This window comes from Grus americana, chromosome 2 (assembly GCF_028858705.1).
Source record: "Grus americana isolate bGruAme1 chromosome 2, bGruAme1.mat, whole genome shotgun sequence".
Classification (NCBI taxonomy): domain Eukaryota; kingdom Metazoa; phylum Chordata; class Aves; order Gruiformes; family Gruidae; genus Grus; species Grus americana.
The window spans coordinates 31,503,082-31,512,129 of NC_072853.1; positions in this window are offsets into that span (position 1 = coordinate 31,503,082).

Here is a 9,048-nt window from a genome sequence, read left to right on the forward strand (position 1 = left end):
ATTAAAATACTATTAGAAGGAGACATTTCTTACCTCAGTGATTTCCTACAGTTACTCAACTTTTGGTTTGAGTTCTGTTTGTACCAAAAATTGTCTGCCTGAAAATGAGTGAGTTCTGTAACGAGACACCAGAAAACTTACTGTACTTCTGTTGAGGATTAAAATAATTTTTTTTATATTCTACGTGAATCCTCATAGATGTTAAATGAACTCAATAAAGTTTTGACACCTTATTGAAAATTCATGTAATCTTTTGTCAGATGTCATGTATTTCAGAAAAACTGTGTATATTGAAATAGTGTTAAGTGTACAACTGTATTTTCAAAATCTTGAAAAGGTGCTTGTGTCATACATGCTACAAATTTTTAAAGTATTTCAGGTAAATCTGCAACTCTAGACACTAAAGAAAGCATTGATATAACTTACACTTCTGTCATGAGAGGGCAAAGGAATGGAAATTTTGTTGTGCTCTGTCTTCAAGGCCTATAAGATATTTCACTGACCCAAAATATATAATATCACATGAAAAGACATTTTTGTTTAGGGAGACCTTCCTTTTTAATTAAACTAGGCTGAAAACTGAATTTGTTCAGCAGCCATGTGGTATTGCTTGGCCTGTGTGACTGGTTACTGAATGGTTACCCGCTAAGGGCCACAGTGGCCTCAAACAGCCGCAGCCGGGTGCTTTCCAAGTCTGTCCCACACAGAATTTTTTTCTAGTGCACTTGCTTCCATTCTGGCACTGTTTTCCACCCATTTCCTTCTCATTTCACTCACAGAAAAAGTTAACTTGCAATTATTTCATTCCTGACAATTTGACAGTGGGATTCTGTGCTCTTCAGAGTGAGCAGAGGGGTGTTCAAACTGGCATCGTAGCAGAGTGAACTAACCACAGGAATTGCAACCATTTTGTTCTTTTCTGTTGCAGTTAAATCATTCCAAAGGTAATTGTCTTAATCGTTCAGCCACTGATTTACAATGGGGTTTTTCCCATAGTTTTAGAATTTAGTACATTGTACCCAGCTTAATCTTATAGGGGTTGCCTTTTTTTTTGTGCTACATCTTAAATTTAATAATCCTGCAGGATTTTTTTATCCTCCAAAGTACTTGTAGTCTGCCCACGCCTCTTCCCTGCTTTTGATTTGTATACTCCTAAATCACTTAAAATGCTGACTAGTCTTGAACCAAGAATGAGTCCATATAAACCTCCCACTTCATACCTTTCCTGCTGTGACAACCATTAATTACTGTGACTACAATAGTCCCATTGAACCAGCTCAAGGAAGGGAGCAAATTCTTTAGGAGATGGAACTGCACCTGAGAGTTGCAGGAGTTGCGTATGCGGTGTGTTTTCTGGCGGTCTGCTGTCCTCATCTCTAAAGCATTGCTGTTGCTCTGGGGAGTCATCGTTGCGGAAAAAAGGGACGTGGAATGCCGCTGCTCTGTCCCAAATTGGTTTTACTCTGTGCATCTCATTAGACTGCTAAGTAGTTTGATTTTTCTCTCTGCGGTTTCTATTCATTTATTGAAACATAGCTATGGAGGAGTAGCAATTACCCTGCCAGAAATTTGCATTTCTAGTAGAACTGATAACAAATGTAACTTTCTGTAGGAAGTTTTATGGTTTTTGTTTGTGGTTTGTTTTCCCCCTATGCTACAGCTGGCTCTAATACACACTGGGGGAGGAATTCTGAAGTTATGCTCTGAAGTTGCTGCTGCTGCAATCAGTTTTCTTAAGAAATGTCAAATAACAGAAGTAAATAGTCCGAGGTCGTGAATTGGCAACACAGGGAAGAACGGAGGGGGAAACTCTCTCTTTATGGAATACTAGGTCTAGGGCTTTTCTTTCCTGTCATTCATTTCTGTATTTCAATTAAATCTTTGTCCCAGACATCAGTACCTTCAGATTTCTGGACAGATCCAACATTCAGAACTAGGTATGTCCTTTTCTTACAAAATACAGGGCTTATAACCGAACTATATCCTCACATCTATGTATGTTTCTTTGAACTTGGAGAATTAATAACGTAGCTGTCTCCTAAAGAGAAGTCTCTTGAACAGTTTGTGTTCTGGGTGAGCAGTGGCTGGTACGGACCAGTGCTTTGTTCTACATTTTGATTTTTATCTTCTTTACATTTTTAATGCATAGGATCCTAACTCAAAGATGAGAGAGGGAGAGTGTGGAAAAAGCAGAGGAGAAGGAGGGGATTGCCTTGTCCATAGTTTACACTTGAGGATATTTTCCCCTTTGAAAGTGAAAATCGGTTCAATCATTTGCTAACCAGAAGCGCTTCTCCACTAAATGTTAGTGTCTGTGTTGCGAGTGGTTTAGGTTCTGTGTCATCTTAACAGATGGTTCAGGAACCTCTTTTTCCAGGGTTTCTTCTTCCATAGCACTGGCGTTTCTTTGTAATCGCTGCTTGTGCTACTAACCTGCATCCTCGTCTTGCTTCAAAGGGCAGCAAAGGTTCTGTTCTTGGGCCTTCTCAGGTTGTGCATCGCAGGGCAAACCAGCTGAGCAAGGGCTTTTCTGAAATGTTTTCAATCTTCTTCCAAAGTTTGACTTCCTTTCTGTTTCAGATGCGACTGTACAGATTTGGAAGAGTGGGAAGGTGACAAAATGCAGTTCTTTATTCAAAACAATAAAAGATTCATGTATTCTTATCTTGTAACAGATATAAATGACAAACTTAAGTCATCCTCTGTTATGAGTAATAGTGACTGTTGGCCACATATATCCTGCTGTTGCTTTATAGATGATTCTCCAGTTGGATAGCTTGAGTGTTATACTGGAACAGGAGATGTTGCTCTTGTAATTTCTCCTTGGGCTGATGAATTCAGAACCATTCTGGTGGTTGTTCCGGGCAGGAAAAGGCTGCCATGAGATGTGTCTAAGCGTAACCCCACACGTCACATACAAATCATCTTTTTTCTTCTGGTGGGCACATTTTAAAGCACCAAACTGCAGTTTTATCCAGCATCATCAAAATAAAGTGATACTAGTATTGAAGGATCCTGGTTAACAAGGGTCAGTGTGAGTTACCTTGAGGCTGCCCGGAGCGCAGGATGTGCACAGACAGGTGTTTCTGAAAGATGGGTGTTTTTCACTGTCATTTAGAGCTAACAGGGAGCCTAAAGGAGCTCTGCAAATGACCAAAGTTACTGAGTCCTCAAATGTAATTCTGTGTAGCTGGATAAATCAGAAAGCCTGATATATAAGCCATTCTTACTTAACAGATACTGAAAATTTTTAGCACGAAGTCTCTGCAACAGAACAGCACCTGACACTAAAATGACAATTCAGGAAAGCAAATTATGTTCCAGCTGAACTGGCAAAGCTTCTCTTTCTCTTTTTATACCTCTTAACTTCCAACTGACAGGCAGCAAAGCAGTCCACAACGCATTTGTGTGTAACCCAGGTCCTTGCCCTCTGCCTGTCCCTGTCTGTGTGACTTGCGACTTTTCTGTCTCATCAAGGACATCACGGCGTCGTACCGGGTCCCAGCCCGGCCTGGATTTCTGGTATTGCTTGCAAAGTTCCCAAACTGCAGGCAGGGCAGCGTGGCTCCGGAGAAAGAGGAGATTCGGAAGTGGTAAACTTGAGTAATAATTTCAGTCCTCAAAAGTGCCATCGCTGCTAGCCAGAGCTGAATCCTCCAGCTTCAGGAGACAGGAACATGTGTCATCAGAGAAGAGGTTCACCCCCACAGTGCAGAAACCATCAGCGCGAGGTCTTCTGCCAGTGTGTGCGGTGGCTCGTCTGATTAAAGCACCAGCTGAATCAATGGGAGTCTGAGCTCAGCTCCCAGCGCTGGCTGAGCCTCACCTGTCTGAAGGGAAGGCAGCAGGTTCTGCACAACCCTTTGTTAAGCCTTCGGGAGCAGGACTCTAACCTACGTCGTCTTGGTTTTCAACACAATCTTCATGGAGACTTTTCCCCCTTTTAAGCTCTAATGGAGATGTTAAATGCTTGCTGTGTCATATTCGGTACTTCTGGGACTCGAGGATCATGAAGGTGCTCTCCAAATAATGAATTTGCCCCCGCTCGGTATCTGAGTGATAGGTATTGTATTTCCCTCTGCCTTGCAAATAGGGAAAATGAGGAAGAAAGCAATTATGTGATTCACCCTAATTGCACAGTAGGTCAGTTGGTGTAGTCCTAGTGTTACTGCTGAGCCCGTAGACGTGTCAGCAGGTTAAAATTAGATGATTCGCTGATCCGGTGAGACGCCTGTCTGTATACAGGAGCTGTGTCTTGGGATATCTCGACTGGGTTTCAAGGAGATCTAAATATCCTTGCTCATAAATTATGAGCTGCTTCTAGATTTTATAATACTCCTTTCTTCTACCAGTTCAAACTGAAAACGCTAGGGCGTTTGCATTAATGTGGTGGAGAAACAAGCCCCCGCTATGTCAGCCCCCTGTGGATTAATGCTTTTCACCTCACAGAAACCACAGCTGCCACAGCTGTTTTATGGATGACTACGAAATGGTGCTCATTTGTTTGGCAGTTCATGTGAGTTTGTCAAGCATTGCTCATCTGGCAAGTGCCTAATAGGAGAAGGTTGTGCATTGGCCTTTCAAGATACCATTACTGTTTTGCATGCTTGAAATAAAAATAAATACATACATACATGTCGTCTAGGAAGCAGTTGCAACATGTGGCAAACCTCCTACAGGATCTCTCCTCCCAAATTCCCTGTGGCTCTTTCCTAGCTGTTCTCAGCAGTTCCGATAACTGGGTCATGGGGTGGATGGTTTGCGCTGTGAAGGGGCCTCCCTCGCCCCCTCATTCTGTAGCGTAAATGTGCCGGGGGACACAGGGACAGGCACAGGCATTGGGCAAGAGATCTACCCTATTATGGCAGCTGCTTTGTACGTTTGAGAAAGTTTAGGTATGCATATGGATACAAAAGTAAACTTGATGATGTTACTAGTGTATGAGAAAGTTTTTGCCCTGAAAAGTTTATTTTTTCTGTGTTGATGTGCAGCGTTAGTTCAGAATACTACAGCTTAGCTTGTAGGATAACGTAAACCTGACAAAACCATCATGCAATTCCTCTTAGAGTTGGGCAAGGGGACTTGTGTGGGAAGAGGCAGATGAGAAAACTGTCTCATTCTATGGAATCTTTTGAAAAGCATTAAAATCAGCCATTCGATAAGATGTTGATGTGTCTGTAGAGGTGTTGTTTCTGCACACACATACAAGAGCCCAGATAAGCCAGCTTCTTGGGGAGATCACTGCTTTTTCGTCTCACGCCAGTCAGAGCTGACTCAGTCATCCTTACTTGAAGAGGTAATTAAAAAATAAGTTGAGAGCATTGCAAAATTAATGTGCAAACTAATGCTTTATGAAGGAGTATTAAACAATGAAAAATTAAGCTCAAACTTGCTGTGAGTTAACCTGAGAAACAGAACATAATTACTTTTATCTGTCTTTGCTGTTGGCAAGCTGTAGCCAACCACAGGCGCCCTCTGTGCGGTAGTGAGTGTTTCAGTTCTGATTCTAGAAAACCACGGAAAGATCAACATCTTTCACTTCTCAGATGACGTGAGTTACACAAGACCCATGATCGTCCAAAGGTCAGAGCACAAGATCTCTTCTCTCAACAAAGGAGCAGCTCTGTTCTGCTCTGGTGAAGCAGCTGCTGGCTCAGATTTCAGTTTATTCAGACACAATATGTGCTCTAGACAGATTCTCAGTCTACATAAATTAATGTCTCCACTATTTAGCATTTTCCCCCATCATTTTTTTTCCTATTGTCTTCTTTGTAAAAAAAAAAAAAAAAAACCTCTTTGCATTCAACCACAAGTGTCTGATACAATACATAGATAAGATCTGCTGTCAGGTTAATGCTATTACAAACCTTTTCCAGAATTTCTTGGTCCACGCAGGAGGATTTTTTTCCTAGCTCAGGAAACTGAATCGATTAGACACATTTTGCTGACAGAGCCTGCAAAGCATTGGGAGCTCAAGGTTTCAACCTGAAAAGCGTGAGGTGGTCTCTGCTACTAACCTCTGAATTATGGCATTACAGCCAGTAACTTAATCCATTTTACTTGTGTATCCATATGCAGTTTCCACTGTATTTATTTTAGCAGAAATCACCTGAGCCAAAGGCAGGATTTTTTTTACCTGCTCTTGTGACCAAATTTGGAATTTGCCACTGCCACCATCTCCCGCTTAGCCAAGACACTCTAACAGACTCTTGCTGCAAAAGATCCAAAGGGCCTTTTCTCTCAAGCTCTTGCTTGTGCAGCGTAACAAGTACATGTGCAAAACATGGTGAAAGAATCAAAGCATTATCTATATGATTTATTCTCCTTGTTCTTAATATTCTATTACAGCTTCCTCTTCCCAGCTTATTATCATCCTTCAGGAGGAACAGCACCTGACAGGGATACAGGTGAAGCTCCAGGGTACAGCGATACTTCTCCAAGCGTGGTACAGCTTTTTCTGGTGAGCTCAGTACAGGACCCTTGTTACCCATAGGCACTGCAGTAGAACAACTAACAGGGCCACGGAGTTTGTTCCTTAGTGGATGAAGGGCCCAAACCCAATGCAGCTCTACGATGTGGCCAGTCCTGAAACTGGCTGAATGTGTCCAGTCAGACTGAATTTGCTTTGATAAGCAAGACCTCACCTTCTTGGTAAAATTACCTTTTAAGATCCAAATCCTCAATAAATCAAAGCGATTAACATCCTGAACAGCCTCAAAACCAACAGCTGGAATCCCTATCAGCATGTCCCACATGTTCCCGCTGAACCCAACATAGCACTGGCATTACCGCCCAACTACAGATGTGCTCTGAACCCCACCAAGGGCTGAGACACACAGACTTGTCCGAGAAATCCCTCTTTGCAGGTCAACGTCCTCAATGTGTCACAATGACATCCAGCTTGCAGCTGGTCACTCTGTGCAAAGCACAATTTGCTGAAACAACATTAAAAGGTTAAGGCCATTCATCGTGCTAGGCTGAACTTCTCTCCAAAAATGACAGCTTTTAACTGACTTAATCTTTGAGTCGTAGCTCCAGTTTGTGATGGTGTGGGTGCTTAAGGAGGGGGCTGGTAAACCTCTGCATGAAGGTCTGCTGCTAAGATCCTGCTGTCCTGCATGTTTTCAGGGCAGGGGACCAGGCTGGGTACTGACATGGCCATGGACAGGGGAAGTTAAGAGACAGAAACCAGAAAAGCAGCCAAGAAGGTGGGTTAGAACTTAAGGGAGCATTTTAGCTTTGAAAAAGTGGGGATTTGCAGAGGGAGTGGGGAGGGTGGGAGGGTTCCCCCTCTACGTTCTGAGCAGCACTACCTTTTCCCTCCAGTATAAGCAATAAGAAAGACTGAAATTGGGTCCTGTGTGAAAATCAGTCTTCCCAGTCTGTTGGAGCTTCTTGCTGTATGCTGAACCCAGAGCTCCTCCTGGAGGTCCACAGAGTCAAAGCCCTGCTCCTGACAGAGCTCATCACTGCTGCTTGGCACAAACAGGAGCGCACCAAGCACTTCAACAACCCTACATACCTATAGAGTATATACAGTAGGTAGGTAAAGGGTAATATAGTAACCCTACATATGGCTATACATACACTGCCCTAGCTGACTTCAGTTAGTCCAGCAGCTGGACGGAGGTCCCTTTGGTTAGTTGAATCCAATCACAAAAGTACGTGTAATACATCTGAATATATTTACATATTAACTATATCTGAAGACTTACACTCCTCCTAAAGTGCACAGGGGGGATTTTGTAGAAAGGGTGCTAGACTCAAGGTGGAGAGGGATCCACGTAAATCCTGTTTGAACCCACAAAACATTCCTTGCACACTAAGACAGCACATCTTTGAAAGCTGCCATCATGCCAATAAGAGATACCGAGACTCGGTATCTGCACGAGACAAGACCACTACCTCAGACCAATTAGCTTCCCACCTACATTATTAAATTAGGCTCATTTACAAACTGCAGATCCTCAGTTTAAACACACATTGCCATTCAAGTCTAGGAAAATCAGGTGCCTCCTCTTTGAGAAGGTAGGTGGGTACCTACACAGCCCTGCTGCCTTAAAAACAGCCTGGGTAACACCTGCTGGTAAGACAGCCCCAGGGGGGTGAGGGTGTTGGGCGAGGGGGATGCCCAAACTGCCTGGGAGGGCATTTGCCCAAAGCTCATCTTGGTAAAGAGGAAGACAACGATCAGCTGTATCAAACAACAACTGGGGAATTACCAGGAAACTTTTAGTTGGGGGGTGGTGAAGGTCAGCTAAGCAGACATGCAAGCAAAACGTGAGGATTTGAAGGGTGCAGGAGAAGAGGGGAGCAGGGCTGGCGGTGGCCCTGCCAGGCACAGCCATCCTAGTTGTACAAGGAAGTTTAGAAATTTCTAGGCACACATTAACATTTCATAACTAAATTGTCTATCTTTATCTGTTGCACTGCAGATATTGATCCTAAGTGTATAGTTCAGCAATGGCCAGTTAATTGCATGTTGACAACAAAACAATAAACCACTTAAACTGTGATCGGTCACATCAACCAGGCAGGTTTTCCCTACAGTGTCTATCTGACCGAACAGTGCTGCATTGGCGGGTCTTGCAGCTGCCTCTGCAATGGGCACAGATGTGAGAAAATATGACAGCTACGTAAGATGAGACTCCTGATAGCTGGGATTTCTTAAGATGTTCAAGCGAGTAAGTAATTTTTGAGAGTAAAGCTTCCTCCTTATGTTTCTAAAAAATGACATCATAAAATAATTTAGGCATCTTGTAAAACTGTGATATTTTCTCATCAGAAATACTCACCATACATGCCCATCCTCTTCTTCCACGCCACCCGCCACCAAGCAGCTGTATACACAGCAGGCATATGTATGTACCGGAACAGTTCCCCGACATTTTGTGAAGAAGTCTTTGGGCTTTACAAAGAGGCAAAGACGAACTGCCCAAGCAACTGAACCCTTTCCAGGGTTACTTACTATAAGGAGATTCCAAGGAGATGCATGAAAAAATGCATTATTTTATTTTAATTCATCCTTGCCTGCAGTAATTTTATTTT